The sequence below is a fragment of the Puma concolor genome, chromosome D1, assembly GCF_028749965.1.
Source record: "Puma concolor isolate L17-30 chromosome D1, mPumCon1.1.hap2, whole genome shotgun sequence".
Taxonomy (NCBI): domain Eukaryota; kingdom Metazoa; phylum Chordata; class Mammalia; order Carnivora; family Felidae; genus Puma; species Puma concolor.
In genome coordinates, this window is record NC_141676.1 from 65,089,303 (window position 1) to 65,111,853 (window position 22,551).

The following is a 22,551-nucleotide window of genomic DNA, read 5'->3' on the forward strand; positions in this document are numbered from 1 at the left end:
TTAGAATGTAGGCTATAATTGCTCAACATTATCATATTTGCTTGTGGTGATATCAAATAGCATTGTCTCATTTGCAAAATGAGTACTTAAAAGAGAAATGCTATGGGAACAAATCAATTTTATTATAAAATGTTAATAGGCTGGTAAGGTAGTACAGAGTAAGCCTATTTCAACTCCTCTAATAATATTTCCTCCTGTATTCTCAAAGGAGATGGTTAAAAGTGTTTTGTTAAGATGTCTGTGTAAAATAAAAATATTACATAGACATTAATATAAATCCCAATTCCTAAATAATAATTAAAAATTATGTGTAATTGTATTTTCACTGGCTCTCCCAAGATATCTTGCATTATTCAATGAAGTAATGAGACATGAAAACACCAACAATTCCTCTTGAATAACCCATCTGATTTATAATACATTTAAGTCAAGAATAAATTCTTCCTGCTGTATTGCTTCTCAGCTAACTTACATAGATTCATAAGGACATAGATAGAGCCACAGAACATCTAAATTATTTATTAGGAAAGAAACGAGATTTCCCTTGGTTTAAGATAAAACCTGTGACTTCACAGTGGTGGTTTTTTCAACTTCGATGCATTGTGAATAGCAACAGAAAATATCAACTGCCATTAAAATTATTAAATAAACTTCCAAAAATACTGAGTTTGAAATTAGCTCTCAGATAAAATTAATAAGTTCTTGTAAACTTGATTATTAAATGTGCATGCTTCAATATTAGGAAACCTAACATTTTCTGACAGGATTTTATTACTTTGATACATCAAAGAAACTAAATACTTCATCCCATTCAAATTCTGGAACAAGAATGAATCATTCATTTCCATATTTCTAAGCATTTTATGAGACGAAAGAATTTCATAGACATTCCATATTTTTCATGGGGTGCTAAAACCTTTAAAAAATAGAAAATCTAAGCAAATTGCATTGTTTATAGAACTTAGCACTGTATAGTTCCTCTCAGGTTAGTTTTTCTATTTTTCCTTTTTTTTCTTTATTCATCTGGACCCTGGTTTCTTTATTCATATGAACCCTGTGTTTTCATGACAACACAAACACTAAGTGTTCTCCAAATCATTTAATTCCATTATCTTTTGCCACTTTGCAGATGGAACTGTTTCACCCATCATATCATTTAGTGAGGGATAAACAAAAAATATTTCTCTAGGAACTTTATCTGCAGATGGAGAATACAATATTACAATACCCCTAAATCGTAGGTTTGGTTTCTAGCTTTAAGGATCAGGGTGTCAGAATATCTACTTTTTAAAAATGCATCACATTAAGAAACGTGGTATCACTTACCAGTAAGTTTACATCTCAGCACCCATCTCCAAACAAAATTGACACTGAAAGAATTAAAAAAATATTAAATAAAGTATAAAAGCAAAAAATACAAAGTCTGATTATTTCATAGTAAAATTATAAACCATATTATTAAGTATACATTAACACAGCTACTGAAAAAATACAGTATTTAGACAGAATGCATTTTAATAATATAATGACAATAGACTTTCCATAGATAGGTAAATTTGTACAAACTAATCTTCATTTATAGCAAGGAAGTAAATTCAGTATAAATTTTTTTAAGGTATCAGCTAGGTTAGAAAGCATTAAGGATAAAAACAATTTCAGTTAGCATCTATGCTGAATTATTGCCCAAGCAGTTATGATAAAAATAGTGCTGGTCAAAAAAATAATAAAATATCTAGGAATAAACTTAACCAAATTGGTGAAAGGTTCGTTCTGTGGAGACTATAAAGCACGGATGAAAGAAATTGAAGATAACACAAACAAATGGAAAGACATTCCATGTGCATGTGTTGTAAAACAATACTGTTAAAATGTCTATGCCCCAAAAAATGCACACATTTAATGCAATCCATATCAAAATACTAACATTTTTCAAAGAACTACAACAACAAATGTAAAATTTATATGCAACCACAAAATATCAAAAATAGTGTAAGCAATCTTGAGAAAGAAGAACAAAAGTGAAGGTATCACAATCCCAGATTTCAAGATATACTGCAAAACTGTAGTAATTAAAACAGTATAGTACTTGCACAAAAATAGATGCATAGATCAACAGAACAGAATAGAAAGCCCAAAAATAAACCCACACCTATATGGTCAATTAATCTTTGACAAAGAAGGCATGAAGACACAATGGGAAAAAGACAGTCCAGATAGTCCCTTCGATAATGGCTTTGGGAAAATGGGACAGCTACATGCCAAAAAAAAAAAAAAAAAAAAAAAGAAAGAGAGAAAGAAAGAAAGAAAGAAAGAAAATGGACCACTTTCTTACATCATATCCAAAAATAAACTCAAAATGGAGTAGAGACCAAAATGTTAGACCTGAAATCATCATCCTAGAAGAAAGCAGTCAGTAATTTCTCTGACATGGGCAGTGGCAACATTTATCTAGGTATATCTCCTGAAGAAAGGAAAACAAAAGCAAAAATAAACTTTTGGGTCTACATCAAAATAAAAAGCTTCTGCACAGCTAAGGAAACAATCAATAAAACTAAAAGATAGCCTACTTAACTGGAGAAAATGTTTGCAAAGGACATATCTGATAAAAGGTTAGCATACAAAATTTATAAAGAACTTATCCAAGTCAACACCAAAAAAAAACCCAAATAAACCAATTAAAAACAAATGGGCAGAAGACTTGAAAAGACATTTATCAAATAAGACATTCAGATGGCCAACAGACACATGAAAAGATGTTCAATATCACTTATCGTGAGAGAAATGCAAACTGAAACTACAATGAGATATCACCTCACACCTGTCAGAATGGTTAAAATAAGAAATGGAAGAAACAAGGGTTGTGAGGATGTGGAGAAAAAGGAATCCTCATGCACTGTTGGTGGGAATGCAAACTGGTACAGTTACTGTAGAAGACAGTATGTAGGTACCTCGAAAAATGAAAAATAGAATTACCTTATGATCCAATAATTCCACTACTGGGTATTATCCAAAGAACAAAAAAAGACTAGCTAAAGAAAGTATATGCACCCCTATGTTTATAGTAGCATTATTTACAACATTCAAGATATGCAGCCTAAGTGTTCATTACTAGATGAATGGATAAAGAAGATGTGTGTGTGCATATGCAACAAAACAAAATATTACTCAGCCATTAAAAAAAATGAAATCTTGCCATTTGCATCAACATGGGTGGATGTAAAGAGTATAATGCTAAATGAAAGAAATCAGAGAAGGACAAATACCAGATGACTTCACTCAAGCAAATGAACAAAGGAAAAAAGTCAAAAACCAAGAAACAGACTCAAACAAACTGATGGTTACCAGAGGGGAGGTTCCTGGGGAGATGGGTGAAACAGGTAAAGGGAATTAAGAGTACACTTGTCTTCATGAGTACTGAGTAATGTATAGAATTGCTGAATTTGTATATTGTACACGTGAAACGAATATAACACCTAATGTTTACCAGACTGGAATTAAAATAAATAGAGATGGTCATATTCATTGCAGCTTTTTTTTTTTTTTTCAACGTTTATTTATTTTTGGGACAGAGAGAGACAGAGCATGAACAGGCGAGGGGCAGAGAGAGAGAGGGAGACACAGAATCGGAAACAGGCTCCAGGCTCTGAGCCATCAGCCCAGAGCCCGACGCGGGGCTCGAACTCACGGACTGTGAGATCGTGACCTGGTTGAAGTCGGACGCTTAACCGACTGCGCCACCCAGGCGCCCCTCATTGCAGCTTTAAAAAATAAAATATACATAACATGGCGATTGGCAAACTTCTTATCTAAAGAGACAATAAATATTTTAGGCTTCAGGGGTATGCAGTCTCTTTCTCAACTACTCGACTCTGTATGTAAAGGAATAGGTATGTCTGTGCAATTAAACTTTATTGACAAAATCAGCCAGCTGGCAAGAATTTGGCCCCAGGCCACAATTTTCTGACTCCCGGAAAAACACACTGAGTATTCCAACTCAGGAATATCAATCTTAACACATGACAGACAAATGAAATATAGAGAATTACTGGGACTGAATAATTAGAGCCCATTGCTTCAGAATAAACTATGTGATTTAAAATCACCCTACAGGAGCGCCTGGGTGGCTCAGTCAGTTAAGCGGCCGACTTTGGCTCAGGTCATGATCTCGCGGTCCGTGAGTTCGAGCCCTGCGTTGGGCTCTGTGCTGACAGCTCAGAGCCTGGACCCTGATTCAGATTCTGTGTCTCCCTCTCTCTGACCCTCCCCTGTTCATGCTCTGTCTCTCCCTGTCTCAAAAATAAATTTAAAAAAACGTTAAAAAAAAATTTAAAATCACCCTACAAATACCTGCAGAGCTCTCAGCCCCAAATGATGAAATAGGAGACTCAGAGTAATTATTTTTAATATTTATAGTAAATATTAAAAATATATTGTAAATATAAAGTAGATATCTAAAAGTGATAGTAAATAGGAAATCTCATAATTTTAAAAGAATAAAGACAATTATTTGACTTTTAATTATGCATTTTAAAAAATGCTAAGTAACAGCAAGATTCCTGGGACCTAACTTTTGCTTGTAGATTAGGGAATTCAACTAAATTAGGAAGAATAATAGATTGGAATTACCCAGATAGAATCATAAGGCCAAGCTTTACAATCCTTGGAAAATGAGTTGAAAAGATGAATCCAGAAAGTATTGTTCCAGATAAAGATCTGGTGTCAGTCTGGAAGGGAGTTTATGGGCTTCCTGCAATAGTTTCACTATTTGATCATTAGCTAACCAATATGTAATACTGGTAAAAACAAGAGAACAGACTCAATTGCAAACACACTTAGGTATTCAAAGAAATACTAGTTTTACTGATTTTGGCAATATGAGATAAAACTCAAACTGGGAAACAGATTATGCAGAAGACAAATAATTATATTTGCTTTTCTAAAATTTTTATTTATTTTGAGGGAGAGAAAGTGCACGAGTGGAAGGGGGCAGATAGAGAGGGAGAGAGAGAATCTCAAGCAAGACTGATGCTCAGCACAGAGCCCAACTCGGGGCTTGATCCCACGACCTTGAGATCAAAACCTGAGCTAATATCAGGAGTTAGAGGCTTAACCAACTGAGCCACGAAGGTGCCCAGAAACTATTATATTTGTGACAGATTTGTGACAGAAGAGGTTAGCAATAAGAATTCTTGCTATTACTTCACAGTTAGAATTGCTATTTATTCATTTTTGAATTTTTGAAAATGGTTGTGTGTGATAGACCTTGAAGTAGTGCATTTTAGTTTTTAGTGAACACTGAACACTGACCCCAGACCACATACCTATACACCTACTTTTACTCCATGTGGCTATTTTTCATTTTGAATGGCTGGATCATCCTAGTAACTTTACCTTTATAGTCGAAATATGGTTCTACTTGTCAGAGCAAAAGAAAAAAATGTTAAGAAGGCATCTCTGACAAACATAAATAATAGATTTATTGTGCTCTTCATTCATGACTCCCAGTTATGGGCCCCATGTGTCTTCCCAAAATCCATATAAAATCCTAACCCTAGTACCTCAGAATGTGACTGTACCTGTAGAAAGAGCCTTTACAAAGGTAATTAAAATGAAATGAGATCACTAGACTTGGCCCTGATCCTTTATGACTGGTGTTCTTATAGGAAGAATAAACTCAGAGACAAATATGAGCACACACAGAAGATCATCTGAAGACACAGGGAGAAGAAAGCCATCTACAAGCAGACAGGCCTCAAATAAAAACAGAAATAAAAATAAAACAAAAGCACAACCCTGCCAACACCTTGATCTCACATGTCTTGCCCCTAGAACTGTGAAAAAGTAAAATTCTGTTTTGAAGCCACTTTGTGGAACAGAGAGTGTATGATGCTCTTGCTCTCCCCTCCCCACCTATGAGGCCAATCGAGGAATGGCAGCAGTGAAACAGACTAAAAGTCAACTTACCCACCCCTCTTTCTCTACCACCTCCAGTGACTACTAGCAATTACCAAAGTAAGTGTGTCACACACTTGCACTGAGAAAGAATAACTGGCTACAGGTGGAGGAAGGAGGAGGAAGGCTCATTATAAACGGCAGTTCTCCATTTTAAGAAAAATGAATGCAGAAAATGTAGTTGAAATCCATGTGGTCAGAAACTATACATTGTCCCTCTTTTTGTAAATTCTCAGTTATTGGCTGCACTCCAGAGGCCACACGTTGGAATTCCAATTAACCATGAAACTGTCAAAAATAAGGGTTGTATCATGAGACCTTAACAGTCTGCTCATCATTTCAGAGAAAACTGAGGCTCTTAAACATTAATTTGCTCAAAGTCACAAAGGTAACGAATGTAGATCTTGCATTCATTACACAATCACGTTGGTCTTTTTCCAAAGTTTGTACACTATGGAAACTCTGCCTCAGTGGGCAGTTCATTCATTGTTTCAACAAATGTTTATTGATTGCCTGCTATGTTCCAGAGACACTTCTTGGTATTAGGATACAACAGTGAACAACATAGACTAAACCTGGCTTCTTGAGTTTATATTCTTTTTTTTTTTTTTTCAAAATTTTTTTTCAACGTTTATTTATTTTTTGGGGGGACAGAGAGAGACAGAGCATGAACGGGGGAGGGGCAGAGAGAGAGGGAGACACAGAATCGGAAACAGGCTCCAGGCTCTGAGCCATCAGCCCAGAGCCTGACGCGGGGCTCGAACTCACAGACCACGAGATCGTGACGTGGCTGAAGTCGGACGCTTAACTGACTGCGCCACCCAGGCGCCCCGTGAGTTTATATTCTAACATTGGGTGATAGACAGTAAACAATAATCATAATAGGCAGTTGTATTACATAATATAAGATTAAAAGTGTTAGGCAGAAAAGAAAAAGTATAGCAGGGTAAAGGGATTGGGGATAGCAGGATGGAAGCTGATGCAGAGCAGGGCAGGAGGCAGTTTGTGATTTTAAATTGGGTGTTCAAGGTAGGTTCATTGACATTTACGCAAACAATTTAAAGAGATAAGGGAGCTAACTAGAAACCTATTTCTGTGAAGATTGATCCAGAGAATTCTAGTGCAACCTTAAGTTTTCAGATTGGCCCCTGCCTGACTTTTTGGAGAAACAACAGGGCAACCAGTGTGGCTGCAGAGGGAATGATGGAGAAAGTAGTAGGAGAGGAATGGAGGCAAATGAGGGATGGAGAGGTGAATAGATCTGGTTAAGAGGGCCTTGCAAGCTATTGAAAGGAAACTGGATTTTACTCTAAGTACTCTAAGTACCCATTACAGGGTGTTGAGCAAAAATTAGAGTTTTATTAATGTTTATTTATTTTTGAGATTCAGAGCGAGCAAGATAGTGCAAGCATGAAGGGGAGGGCAGAGAGACAGGGAGAGAGAATTCGAAGCAGGCTCCTGGCTCTGAGCTGTCAGCACAGAGCCTGATGCAGGGCTGGAACTCATAACTGGTGATAACATGACCTGAGCTCAAGTCAGACACTCAACCAACTGAGCCACCTAGGTGCTCGGAGCAAAAATTAGTTCTTATTAAAAGTAATACTCTGGCTGCTGTCTTGACCATATATCTGGGTTTTAGGCAGGGTATAAGCAGGGAGAGGTGTTAAGAAGTTAGTTACTGCAGTCATACTCAAGGAAGAAGGTGGTGGCTTGGACCATGGTAGTAGCATGGAAATGATGAGAAGCAACTGATTATTGACGTATTTTAAGTATATTAGAAAGGTGAAGATATTCTGGCACATTAGGTATAGGTTATGAGAGAAAGAGAGGAAGAAATCTGTTGTGTTAGCATGTAAGCTTTTTCCATGAAGGTTTCTCTTTTATATAATACATGTGTTATGGTGTGATAAGCATGAGCTTGGAAGAAAGGCAAATGTGGCATTGATTTATGGTCCTAGTGGGTACTAGGCATCTCTTTCAACAAAATAGTGCTGCGCTTAAGAGCTCAAATCTAGGGACACATTGATGGCTCTGTCAAGCGTGGGAAGTCAGTTTAGGTCATGATCTCATGGTTCATGGGTTCAAGACCCACATCTGCCGCTGTGCTGACAGCCTGGAGCCTGCTTCTTATTTCGGGCATCCCTCCCTCTCTCTCCCTGCCCCTTCCCCACTCATGCTCTGTTCCTTTCTCTCAAAAATAAAACATTAAAAAAAAAAACTTAAAAACAAAAAGAGCTCAAGTCTAAAGCCCTGTGATCCTTTCTATGAAAGCTGGCTCTCTCACTTACTGAGAAACTTTGAGGGATTTAAATTTGACCCTCTAATCCTCAGTATCCTCATTATATTATTGGGTAATAAACATAATTACCAGAGAGGGAGAGACAAAGAGGTGGGAGAGGGAGGAAAAATGTATCACATCTGTTAAGATCTATTAAGCAGTATGAGCTTAGTGCCAAATATATAGCAGGTGTAGTAGATTGAATTAATGGCTCCAATGCCTTCTCCCTCCCTGTAGCCACACCCTTTGCCATGTAATTTCCTAATAGCCCCTACTCAAGAGAAAGAGTATAGTTCCTTACTGTTTAACTTTGGGTTGTGCCCTGTGACTTACTTTGGCCTGTAGAATGAGAATAGAAGTGATAGTGTGACAAATCCAACCAAGCCTAGTCCTTAAGAGGCTTTGGGTATTTCTGCTTTTCCTTTTGTACCTCTCTCCTGTCCCTGGATTCCCCGAACATGAGAGTGTTGTGGGGCAGAGCCACTTCTTCTGACCCTTGACCTGCATCTGGAAGCAGAGCAGCTTCAGCTACCTCACCCTGAAGCAGAGGTGCCCAGAGCCTGGAGGAACCCCCGACCAATGGGAAGACATGTGCATAAGAATAAGCAGTTAGTGCTTTCAGTCACTGAGGTTGGGAATGCTTTGTTACACAGTAATAGCTCAGTAAGTGATAGAGTCAGCACTGAATAATCCTAGTCTATTTCCTTAAAGTTTTGATTAAAACAACAACAAAAACCCAAATACCCTCTACGTTGATTGAACTGTCTTCCTTTGCTTTATAGTTTTTAATACTTTGATACTGAGAGCAGATTGGGAGTTAAGACACAAGTCAAATTCCACAAAACAAAATTCCAGGGGTTCCTGGGTGGCTGAGTTGGTTGAAAATCTAACTCTTGATTTGGGCTCAGGTCATGACCCCAAGGTCATGGGATTGAGCCTGCATCCATCTCTGAACTGAGTGTGGAGGCTGTTTAAGATTATCTTGCTCTCCGGGGTGCCTGGGTGGCTCAGTCAGTTGAGCACCTGACTTTGGCTGAGGTCATGATCTTGCAGTCTGTGAGTTCAAGCCCCGCGTGGGGCTCTGTGCTGACAGCTCAGAGCCTGCAGCCTGCTTCGGATTATGTGTCTCCCTCTCTCTCTGCCCCTCCCCCGCTCATGTTCTGTCTCTCTGTCAAAAATAAACATTAAAAAAATAAAAATGATTATCTTGCTCCCCCTCTGGCCCTCTGCCCTCTTTCCATGCTCTCTTTCTAAAAATAACATAACAATAAAATAAAAAAAAAATTAAAAAAAACAAACTCTACATTATACCAGCCAAGAGTTACTTAACTTTTCCCTCTTTAAGTTATAGAATGAATACCTTAGAGAGTTGGTAATTGTTAAAAAGCTCAAATGGGATTGTCAGCCAGAGCCAGTGAGTTTGAGCAATATCCTTGACTATATCAGAGCACTCTCTTACTTACTGTAAATACAATTGGGGATTGAGCTCCTATAAGCCAATTCTTTCTGAATGAAATATGCCTAAAAGAGAAAATAAAATATTCTCTAGTGTGTGTGTTGGGGGTATATATTGCTCTCACTGAGGCTATCACTATATTTTAAATAATTTTAAGTGATATGTATAGAAAAATGTGTCTATCCTCATTCCTCGTGGATTCTGTGTTTACAAATGTGTGTACTAAAATATACGTGTAATCCCCAATTAAACATGTGGGACTTTCAATCATTTGTAGACATGCTCAGTGTGGTGAGAATTTTGAGTTACCTGGTGAGTCTGTTCCCAGTGGAGGTCCAACAAGGCAGTTTCTGCTTTGCTTCAGCACTCACTCTGGAAACAAGTGTGTCCTTTTCATGGTCTATTTAGTGCCATGTTTTTCTCATTTTTGTGCTTTTTACTGGTGATTTCACTGTTTAAAATGGCCCCGAGTGTAGTGCAAAAGTGCTGTCAAGGCTGTGATGTGCCTAATGGAGAAAATAGATAAGTTATATAAGCTTTGTTCAGGCATGAGTTACAGTGGTGTTGACTGTGAGTTCAGTGTTAACAAATCAACAATATATACCGTGTCTTCATGCATACTACAAGGTTATATATTAATCAGTTGACAAAGATGTGTGACCGGAGGCTCACAGAACAGAACCCTGTATTTTTCCTAGGAGCATTCATTTACTGTTTGCTAGTTTAATATTTGTGGTAACTATAGCACAAAACTACAGCAAATCGTGAGAAGTGACTGCATGTATATGTGTATTTGTGTGTGTGTATTCATATATCTGCATATCTCCCTATATCGATCATATGTCTCCCTTAGAATAGCATTTTAATTATATCCTCCAATAGTTTCAATCACCAAACAATTCTTTACCGAAAGAAGCTACTACCTTCTGTAAGGCAAGCCTGGGCCCTGTCATGAGAAGACGATGATAGACAACTTCCTATCAGTATTAGTCATTCAGGTCTTTATCTTTTTATACTTCTTGGGTTGTAACACTTAAATGAGTAAGATTATTGCCATGAGATTCAGTGGAAGAAAAAAACCTGAATGACTGACTTTCTCAAACTTGGAAAACAACCTTCCAGAAAGAGTTAAAGATATTATTAAAATAAGGATTATGAAAAGACTTAACAAGAAGTATCAAGGGCAACCACTTATCCCTAAAATAACCATTTTCTCACTGGATTCTCCTTTCTTTTTGACCTTAAAGTATCTTCTACATATCTCATTATTGCACGTGAATTCTATTGCAATAATCTTACTGCTTTTCTTTTGTCTTTGATCTCTCAATCCCTAGCCCACTGTCTGCCACACAATGAGTTCTCAGTGCACGTCATGAACTATAATTACGGACTATTTAAGTGTTACCACACTACACTGGAGCTTCACACGCATTTTATATGCATATGTATGTGTGCATAATTTGTGATATTTAAAAGGTAACATTAATCTCAGTATAAACTACCCCAAAGCAAATACTTTACTCACACTTCCCAGGAATTTCTTTTTAAAATTTACTTCAGTCTAAGTCAAAACCAGTTGCTGGAGGAAGTCATTGAGAAGATATGACCACCAATCGATCTGTGAGCTGGAACCAGAAATAGGAGGCTCCTCACCTCCTCGCCTGTCCTTGGAATGTATGTTGCACCCACTGTTCCCAAAGCTGGAGTCGTTTTAAAGACTCAGCCCTGAGGAAGTAATGCTGAGACCATCTGGAAGGTATACATGACTTAACCTCATTAATGTCTCTAAATAAACATTTTAAGATTCTGTCAGGTGGATGGAGATATCTACTTGTCTTGTGGCCACCCAAGACAAGCCTCATATAGAAGTTCTCTTGCTTATTAAACCTGTCTCCTGGGGCACATGGGTGGCTCAGTCGGTTAAGCATCCAACTTCAGCTCAGGTCATGATATCCCGGTTTGTGAGTTCAAGCCCCGTGTTGGGCTCTGTGCTGACGATTCAGAGCCTGGAGCCTGCTTGAGATTCGTGTCTCTGTCTCTGTCTCTCTCTCTGCCCCTCCCTGTTCACACTCTGTCTCTATCTCTCTCAAAAATAAATTAAAACAAACAAACAAAAAAACACGGCCTCCTAACAGTCTGCAGTGGCCTGCCTCTTTCTTTGGTCTTTTCTTGCTGTTCGTGTCTGGGCCTGGTTTGCAAGCCAACACCAGCATAATGGAAAGAACATGGTCTTTATTAAATAGGGGTTTATATTCTGCCACAGCTGAAACAGCTTCTGATTCTGTGTCTCCCTCTCTCTCTCTGCCCCTCCCCTGCTTCCACTCTGTCTCAAAAATTAAAAAAAAACATTAAAAAAATTAAAAATAAAAATCAACACCAAAAGCCACAGAGCAGCTAAGGGATGGAACCAGAAATTGAACGGAGTCTGTCTCTAGAGTTCACATTCTTCTCCACTCTATAAACTGTACTCATTGTGGAACATCCAAAAAAGTTACAAAAATTTTCTAATCTTCAACTTCTTTATATGTCAAATGGGTGGTAGAATAAAACTGCTCATGAAATAGCTGTGTGGATCATGCCAGATCTAACATGTGGATATGCGTGCATATCGTATCCACTTTATATATGCTAGTTCTTTTCTTCCAAAGCCTTATTTATGTCCATATCTTGAAATAGTTCAATGATAAATTAGCTTCTCGTAAACATGATCCTTGTTGTTTTAATTTTCAGAAATGTAGGAATCTGGATTGCAGCTGGAGGGCTGTGAATTATCAAAAAAAAAAGTCTCTGCTATAGGCAATAATTTTAATGTTAATTAACTCCATCTGGAAGGAAAAGCAGGTGTTGAAATTGATCACTTAAGTACAGAAAGCAAAGGCTGTTTACTAAACTCTCCCTAAATTAATTTGGCTGAGCTTCTGGTTAAATTGCTTTCAAGTCACTTTTCTATAAATGCCTTATACCAAATGCTGAAATTGGAAAAAGAAGTAGACCAAGCAGATTTTAATGAAATGTAACAAATTGGACTGAAAGGTCACCTAAAAATAAAAATTGTATTTGAAAAATGAAAAAATGCAACAGCTTTGCTTCAATAGCAACTGGAATTTGAACAAAAACCTGTGGTATTTCTCATGTGTTGTTCACAAATCACCTGAATCAAATCAAAGTGCATGCACTAGAAAAAGTATAGAGTTCCGGGCTCTCTACCAGACCAATTGAGTCAGATGTGACAGCAAGGTCTAGGAATCTGCATTTAACAACTCAGGTGATTTTTATTCTCACTAAAACTTAGGAATCATTGTCCTAAGGATGGGGAGATACCAAATCACACAGTAGTGATATATAATCCTAAAAAGATGACAGATTAGTATAATAGTTATCTGAGAAGGTAAAATATAACACTGAAGCTTGGAAAATATCATTAAACGAATCTTTACTCTTTCAGAAAATATCGAACAATTATAGTGTTCAATTTCCTGGTCTTCTGTCATTACCTAACACCTCACTAGAAAGCCCAGATTCCCTAAACTTTTTCCAAGGCCTTCCATAACGTGATTTGATTGTCCATTCCACTCCAAAATTCAGTCCCAAACCAGCAGAATCAGCCTCACTCATATTTACAGAATCAGAAATTCTGAGGGTGGAACCCCAGCAATGTGTGTTGTAGCAAAGCCTCCAGGTGATTTCAATGCAGACTAGAATTTGAACACTATGTACCCTTCATGATTTGTTGTGATTCATCAGACTTCAGTCACTTGTTATGCACAAGGCATTAGCGATGATATTAATGTAGTAAAATAACTGGGTCTCTTGTTTCCATTGCTAGACAAAGGGCACAAATTTTCAGTTGTAAAATGAGTAAGTTCTAGGTATCTAATATACAGCATGGTGACTATAATTAACAATAATGTATTGTATAGTTAAAAGTTGCTATGACAGGAGAGCTTTAATGTTCTCACCATAACAAAAACAAAATGGTAGTTATCTGAGATAAAGGATGTGTTAACTAACCTTATTGTGGTAAACATTTCACAACATAAACATGTATGAAATCATTACCTAGTGCACCTTAAACTTACACAATGGTGTATGTTAATTATATCTCAAAACTAGAAAAAAAGAGAAAATTGCATGGAAAAAAAGTTTTTGATAGAACCTGCTATTGTCTCCAACTATGAAAGAACCAACACTTAATGAATATTTAGCACACATTAGTTACTCTTCTGAGTGCTTGGCATTTATTATCTCCCTAGAGGCGCCTGAGTGGCTCAGTTGGTTAAGTGTCTGACTTCCACTCAGGTCATGATCTTGAGATTCGTTAAGTTCAAGCCCCGCATCGGGCTCTGTACTAACCGCTCAGAGCCTGGAGCCTGCTTCTGATTCTGTGTCTCCCTCTCTCTCTGCCCCTCCCCTGCGTGCATTCTGTCTCAAAAATTAAAAAAAAAAAAAAAAAAAAAAAAAAAAACACTAAAAAAATTAAAAATAAAAAACACCAAATGCCATAGAGCAGCTAAGAGATGGAACCAGAAATTGAACTGAGTCTGTCTCTAGAGTTCACATTCTTCTCCACTCTATAAACTGCTATTAATTTGTTAGCAATTCTCAAACACCACCTGAAGAATCCTTAGCCCTAATCAGGACAAAGACAATGCCCAAACCTGAGAAAAGAATAGGACTTTTAAGATCGTAAGATACAATATTTTTACACTAGAGTAAATTTGTTCCCAATATCCTACCTTTTTTAAAATCATCTCAAAGCCTGCTTATCTTTAGGTTTCTAATAAAACAGACTTTCTTAGAAAAGCCTTTCACCTGTGTGAACATGAAGCAAAACACAGTGTATCAAAGCCTAGGCTTCCCTATGTATAGACTGAAGATAATATTATTTAACCATAGAGAAACAGTATGAAATGGGGGAATATATGTGAAAGTGCATTTTAAACTTTCAAACAATAATTATTTGCTTGTAATGTGGTGTCACAGTATTTTTCATACCAAAGTTTTCAGAATTTGTTTGCAAAGTGTCTCCTTTTACTGACCTTTTATACCACAATTAGCACTGTCTGTATAGACTGATTGCACAAAGTACGTTTAAAAAAAATTTTTTAATGTTTTATTTTATTTTTGAGACAGAGAGAGACAGAGCATGGATGGGGGAGGGTCAGAGAGAGAGGGAGACACAGAATCTGAAGCAGGCTCCAGGCTCTGAGCTGTCAGCACAGAGCTCAAGGCGGGGCTCGAACTCACAGACCGTGAGATCATGACCTGAGCCAAAGTCAGAAGCTCAACTGACCAAGCCATCCTGGCGCCCCACTTTTTTTTTTTTTTAAGTAACTCATTCATCAAATCTCAACCCTCAACCTCCACCTCTCAGTGGAGTTTTCAAACTTTCCTTACTATAAAATTAACCAAAGGTGCTTGTGAAAATGATAGTTTCTAGTGTCTCCCTGGAATTTTTATTATTTAGATCTGGCATGAGATCCAGATATATAGTTTAAGAAATATCCCAGGGGCGCCTGGGTGGCTCAGTTGGTTAAGTGTCTAACTTCAGCTCAGCTCAGGATCTCACGGCTCATGAGTTCAAGCCCCACAACAGGCTCTGTGTTGACAGCTTAGAGCCTGGACCCTGCTTCAGATTGTGTTTCCATCTCTCTCTGGCCCTCTCCCTCTTGTGTTCTCTTTCTCTCTCTCTCAAAAATAAATAAGCATAAAAAATAAATATCCCAAATGATTGTCATAATGAGTTGAGTGGCAGAAATATTAGAGTAAATACTAAAACTCTTTTAAAGATTTAAAGCAGAAAAAAATCCTCTCACTTTCTATTAGCATCAAGATTATTTTTGGACATAGTTTTGGACATAGTTTTCTTTTGTTTCTTTGTTTTTGGTTATTTTGTTTGTTTTACTCCAAAACATTTGTCAGAAATGGCATTTTTTTTTTCCTGGGAGGAAGGTATGTTAATAAAGTATTTATTTAGATAGACAAAGTTATGAGAAAGTAACAACATAGACACAAATCCCAGTGTTTTAACATAATAAATACCTCAACTTGGTTCACAGGGAATGCCCACTGAGGGTCAGGACAGATGGGGGAATGAGAATGGAGGCTCTACTCCATGGGGTGACTAAGGGAACAAGAAGTGACACACAACTCAATCCTTAGTTCATTGGCCAAAACAGCCAAACATGCCCATCACAATAAAAGGGGCTTAGAAATATGGAGTGACAAGTGGGGTATTTTGCAAGCTTTACTATCTCTGCTTCAGTCTACTTTAAATTCAATGAGTACTCTAAATAAATAATCACCAATCTTTAAGCAATGTAAAGCTACCCAGCAATCCGGGAAAAAGAGAAAGTGCTAATCAAATTGCTCTCTCACCCCAAGAATTTAAAATTGACCTAAGAGAGGGCACCTGGGTGGCTCAGTTGGTTAAGCGTCCAACTTCAGCTCAGGTCATGATCTCACAGTCCGTGAGTTTGAGCCCCGCGTCGGGCTCTCTGCTGACAGCTCAGAGCCTGGAGACTGCTTCAGATTCTGTGTCTCCCTCTCTCTCTGCCCCTCCCCTGATCACGCTCTGTCTCTCTCTGTCTCAAAAATAAATACAAACATTAAAAATAATAATAAAATAAAATTTACCTAACACTGTAGTAAATCATCAAATTACAAAATTATGCATTAAAGAGATGACTTGTGTGACACATGGTTTAATCTCAAAAAATGAACACCTTTAGAAGGCAGAGCTTCATGAAAGAAATGAGATAAATTAGGACAAGATTTCCAAAAAGAATCTGAGAATATGCAGATATACCCTAAACTTTGAGGGACTTACCATGAGAAAAACACAAATCAAGCTTAGGATAAATCATGGAATTGAGTGCATGATTCAGGAAAATACAATATGAGTCATCATTATAGGAAAGAAAGGAAGAAAATAAAACAAGTATCTTTAAGAATCTTCCATATGCAAGGACTCAGCTGATGCTTTACCTATGTTATCTCCATTTTATCAACTAAACCCTCAGAAGCAAGTATTATTCCCATTTTACAGATGCAATTTAAAAATGTGAATCAGCTACATTAACACTACACATTTAGTAAATAACAAAAGTAAGATTCAAAACCATGACTGTGAGTCCCATATTGTGTACAGGAATGTGTATATTTTTAATTTAAATTTTGTTAATATTTATTTACTTTTGAGAGAGAGGAGAGAGAGAGGGGGACATAGAATCCAAAGCAGGTTCCAGGTTCCAAGGTGTCAGCACAGAGCCTGATGAGGGGCTTGAACCCACCAACCATGAGATCATGACCTCAGCCAGTCAGACGCTTAACAGACTGAGCCACCCAGGCTCCCTGGGAATGTGTATATTTTCCCCATTATATTATGTGATGCTATGCTAACTTAGGACCTCCTTCACTAAAATCTTGCCTTTATAAAAGAGAAAGAATACTTCTAAGACACTACACTAGTAATGTTTAATGAAGTCATAATCTATTCACAGCCATAGTCAGTGATCCTGTGATAACTTCATGTATAACATTCCTGTGCTACAGTACCAGAGACATATAAAACAAATAGGCAAGATCACTGAGGCATATTCCTTTGAACAGTCCTTCTCTGCCTTTTCCTTCTAAATTGCACAAAAATTGGCAGCTAATTAACAACTCATTAGCAACATTGATAAACCATGTGACAAAAACAAATTCTGTGCTAACAGAAGGGAGAGCTTTCCAATGAATATAAAACAGAATATAGGATAACATCAAATTTCTGAAACTAGCTTCCTATGGATTTCTTTAAAAAAATTTTTTTTAACATTTATTTACTCTTATGACACAGAGAGAGACAGAGCATGAGTGGGGGATGGGCAAGGAGAGAAGAAACACAGAATCCGAAGCAGGCTCCAGGCTCTGAGATGTGAGCACAAAGCCTGATGTGGGGGTTGAGCTCACTGACCCAACCATGAGATCATACCTGAGCCAAAGTTGGACACCTAACTGACTACGCTACCCAAGCACCTCGTATATAGATTTCTAAATTATTCTTGTATTTCATGCTTTCTTGGTCATTCATACATTAAAATATATATTAATCACCATGTTCAAAGCAATGTGGTAATTTTAGGGACAAAAAAAGTGTCAAATACAATTCGTGCCTTCAGGAAGTTTACAGTATAAAAAGATGATTAGGGAGTGTATACATTTCCATTTTAGGAAACAAACTTTATGAGGCTGGAATATGATCTTTTTAGCTAAATGTTGGCACTTAATTCATGTATCCACAGATGAACATCTAACTGCATATTTGCTAGATGCACTGCTGTTAGAGTAGGTATGAAATTCATGGTTAAGAGGCTGGGAAAATTTTGGATGTGTGTAAGAATTGGATCTCACAGATTAATTTGAAGCATTTTGAATAACTAGACCTGCAACTTTTTCAATTAAAGACATTCAGTTTTTCTCATTTCTGTTAAAAGAAAGTTGTAACTCCTTAAAATGGTTCACAAGGTCTTGACAATGTCTTTCCACTTTTTGCGTGTTCTGTCCATTTCATGGATCTCAGAAGAGGCCACACTGTATCACACTTGCTTATTCCCTTTCCACTGTGTGAATTTCACCCAACCTACCAACTCACTTGATCTTTACCATTGCTCCTCATGCTTTAAGATGTAGTTAACTTAACTAAATATAGAAGGCCTGCCTAAACTCAAGTCAGATTTACCATATCTACTTATATTGAACTCATCACACCACATAATAGGTATCATATTTGTATTGTATTTATCCCTTTGGCCTTTGGACTTTCTTGAGAACAGAGGTTTTATCTTTTCAGCTCTGTATCTTTGGGGGCTAATACTAGGCAAGGGCATAGTATGAACTTAATATCTCAACTATTAAGTGGATCAATAAGTGTGTACTATTCCATTTCACATCTATAATGAGAATATATGAATGCTGGGCCAGTGGGTATCATGGTCACAGGAAACTACTTTAAGCTACAGACATGGTTAATAGAAAAAGATGCACTAACATTTTTTTCTCTTAAAAGAACAGATCCAGCTATTTTGATGAAGTAGTTAAGTAGATCATCTCATACAACAAAACCTTAAAGGAATAAATATAGATTTTTTAATGTTTCCTTTCAATGAAATTTGTACTTGTCATGATCATAGCTTAGTTACATAATTACATCTAGGAGATCCAAATAGAATTATAGAATACTTACAATTCTCTGCTTCAACAGATAGTAGCTATTAGCATTCTGTGAGTTTTCTTTACAACCTGCCTTTGCAAAAGATGTAACACTTAAAAGGAGTATATCATTTTTTTTCCCTTGTCTTTCTTAAGTTTAAACAGGAAAAAAAGAAAATCCTAGGTTCAGACCATTGGAACATGAATGCACCTGAGCTGAATGTACTTTTGAAGCAAATAAGAAATTGAGCCATGAAAATGAGACATGGAATGTGAAAAATCAGCCTATGAGTACCACAATAAGAAAATGGTCCTCTTGGGACACCTGGGTGGCTTAGTTGGTTGAGCGTCTGACTCCTGATTTTGGCTCAAGTCATGATCTCAGGGTCATGGGATTGAGCCCTGCATCAGGCTCCATGATGAGCATGGAGCCTGCTTAAGATTCTCTCTCTCTCTCTCTCTCTCTCTCTCTCTCTCTCTCTCTCTCTCTGTCTCTATTTCCATCCACCCATCTCCCTCACTCATGCTCTCTCCCTTTCTAAAAGAGAGGAGGGAGGGGAGGAAGGAAAGAAGTAAAGAAGGAAGGAAGGAAGGAAGGAAGGAAGGAAGGAAGGAAGGAAGGAAGGAAGGAATAAGAGAAGGAAACAGGGAAGGAAGGAAATGGTCCTCTTCTCCCCTACTTCAGTGTTATGCTCATTTAATCACTTTTTAATTCACTCTATCTGACCTGAGTCTTGCCAGAATTGTGGATGCCTGTGACTATAGGATTCAGGCCCATTGACATTAAAACAAGTGTTTAATCAATGTGATGAACAGAAAAAATATGCAGCTGAGAATCCTTTATACAGCAAGTCTGTCATTCAGAATAGAAGGAGAGATAAAGTTTTTCCCAAACAAACAAAAACTGAAGGAATTCATCATCACTAAACCAGTCCTACAAGAGATCCTAAGGGGGATTCTGTGAGTGAAATGTTGCAAGGACCACAAAGTACCAGAGACATCACTACAAGCATGAAACCTACAGACATCACAATGACTCTAAACCCATATCTTTCCATAATAACACTGAAAGTAAATGGACTAAATGCTCCAACCAAGACACAGGGTATCAGAATGGATAAAAAAAACAACACCCATCTATTTGCTGTCTACAAGAGACTCATTTTAGACCTGAGGACACCTTCAGACTGAAAGTGAGGGGATGGAGATCTATCTATCATGCTACTGGAAGTCAAAAGAAAGCTGGAGTAGCCATACTTATATCAGACAAACTAGACTTAAATTAAAGGCTGTAACAAGAGATGAAGAAGGGCATTATATAATCATTACAGGGTCTATCCATCAGGAAGAGCTAACAATTATAAATGTATATGTACCGAATACGGGAGCCCCCAAATATATAAAACAATTACTCACAAACATAAGTAACCTTATTGATAAGAATGTGGTAATTTCAGGGGACTTTAATACCACACTTCCAACAATGCATAGATCATCTAGACACAGGATCAATAAAGAAACAAGGGTCCTGAATGATACATTGGATCAGATAGACTTGACAGATATATTTAGAACTCTGCATCCCAAAGCAACAGAATATACTTTCTTCTCAAGTGCACATGGAACATTCTCCAACATAAATCACATACTTGGTCACAAAACAGCCCTTAATAAGTATAAAAGAACTGAGATCATACCATGCACACTTTCAGACCAGAATGCTATGAAGCTTGAAATCAACTACAGGAAAAAGTCTGGAAAACCTCCAAAAGCATGGAGGTTAAAGAACACCCTACTAAAGAATGAATGGGTCAACCAGGCAATTAGAGAAGAAATTAAAAAATATATGGAAACAAATGAAAATGAAAATAAAACAATCCAAATGCTTTGGGATGCAGTGAAGGCAGTCCTGAGAGGAAAATACATTGCAAACCAGGCCTATCTTCAAGAAACAAGAAAAATCCCAAATGCAAAATCTAACAGTACACCTAAAGGAAATAGAAGCAGAACAGCAAAGACACCCCAAACCCAGCAGAAGAAGAGAATAGTAAAGATCAGAGCAGAAAAAAAAAACAATATAGAATCTAAAAAAACTGTAGAGCAGATCAATGAAACAAAGAGTTGGTTTTTGAAAAAATAAATAAAATTGATAAATCCCTAGCCAGGCTTCTCAAAAAGAAAAGGGAGATGACCCAAATAGATAAAATTATGAATGAAAATGGAATTATTACAACCAATCCCTCAGAAATACAAACAATTATCAGGGAATACTATGAAAAATTATATGCCAACAAACTGGACAACCTGGAAGAAATGGACAAATTCCTAAACACCCACACACTTCCAAATCTCAAACAAGAAGAAATAGAAAGCTTGAACAGACCCATAACCAGTGAAGAAATTGAATCAGTCATCAAAAATCTCCCAACAAATAAGAGTCCAGGACCAGATGGCTTCCCTGGGGAATTCTACCAGACATTTAAAGCACAGATAATACCTATCCTTCTCAAGCTGTTCCAAAAAATTGAAAGGGAAGGAAAACTTCCAGACTCATTCTATGAAGCCAGCATTACTTTGATTCCCAAACCAGACAGAAACCCAGCAAAAAAAGAGAACTACAGGCCAATATCCCTGATGAATATGGATGCAAAAATTTTCAACAAGATACTAGCAAATCGAATTCAACAGCATATAAAAAGAATTATTCACCATGATCAAGTGGGATTCATTCCTGGGCTGCAGGGCTGGTTCAACATTCACAAATCAATCAATGTGATACATCACATTAAGAAAAGAACAGATAAGAACCACATGATCCTGTCAATCGATGCAGAAAAAGCATTTGACAAAATTCAGCATCCTTTCTTAATAAAAACCCTTGAGAAAGTCGGGATAGAAGGAACATACTTACACATTATAAAAGCCATATATGAAAATCCCACAGCTAATATCATCCTCAATAGGGAAAAACTGAGAGCTTTTTCCCTGAGATCAGGAACACGACAGGGATGTCCACTCTCACTGCTGTTGTTTAACATAGTCTTGGAAGTTCTAGTATCAGCAATCAGACAACAAAAGGAAGTCAAAGACATCAAAATTGGCAAAGATGAAGTTAAGCTTTCGCTTTTTGCAGATGACATGATATTATACATGGAAAATCCGATAGACTCCACCAAAAGTCTGCTAGAACTGATACATGAATTCAGCAAAGTCGCAGGATACAAAATCAATGTACAGAAATCAGTTGCATTCTTATACACTAATAATGAAGCAACAGAAAGACAAATAAAGAAACTGATCCCATTCACAATTGCACCAAGAAGCATAAAATACCTAGGAATAAATCTAACCAAAGATGTACAAGGTCTGTATGCTGAAAACTATAGAAAGCTCATGAAGGAAATTGAAGAAGGTATAAAGAAATGGAAAAACACTCCATGCTCATGGATTGGAAGAATAAATATTGTCAAAATGTCAATACTACCCAAAGCTATCTACACATTCAATGCAATCCCAATCAAAATTGCACCAGCATTCTTCTCGAAACTAGAACAAGCAATCCTAAAATTCATATGGAACCACAAAAGGCCCCAAATAGCCAAGGTAATTTTGAAGAAGACCAAAGCAGGAGGCATCACAATCCCAGACTTTAGCCTCTACTACAAAGCTGTAA

General features: G+C 37.3%; 1 protein-coding gene across 11 annotated transcripts in view; it reads right to left on the bottom strand.

Moving 5' to 3' along the window:
* TENM4 (teneurin transmembrane protein 4) overlaps window positions 1-22,551 on the bottom strand; it is a 2,941,751-nt gene that overhangs the window by 2,543,041 nt on the left and 376,159 nt on the right. For 10 of the 11 annotated variants that reach the window (XM_086678435.1, XM_086678426.1, XM_086678434.1 and 7 more), the window contains exon 2: window positions 1,327-1,370. The gene's annotated coding sequence lies outside the window, so the exon portion shown is untranslated. Of the gene's footprint in view, window positions 1-1,326; window positions 1,371-9,995; window positions 10,193-22,551 lie in introns of all 11 variants that reach the window. The other variant, XM_086678427.1, reaches the window with a different exon arrangement.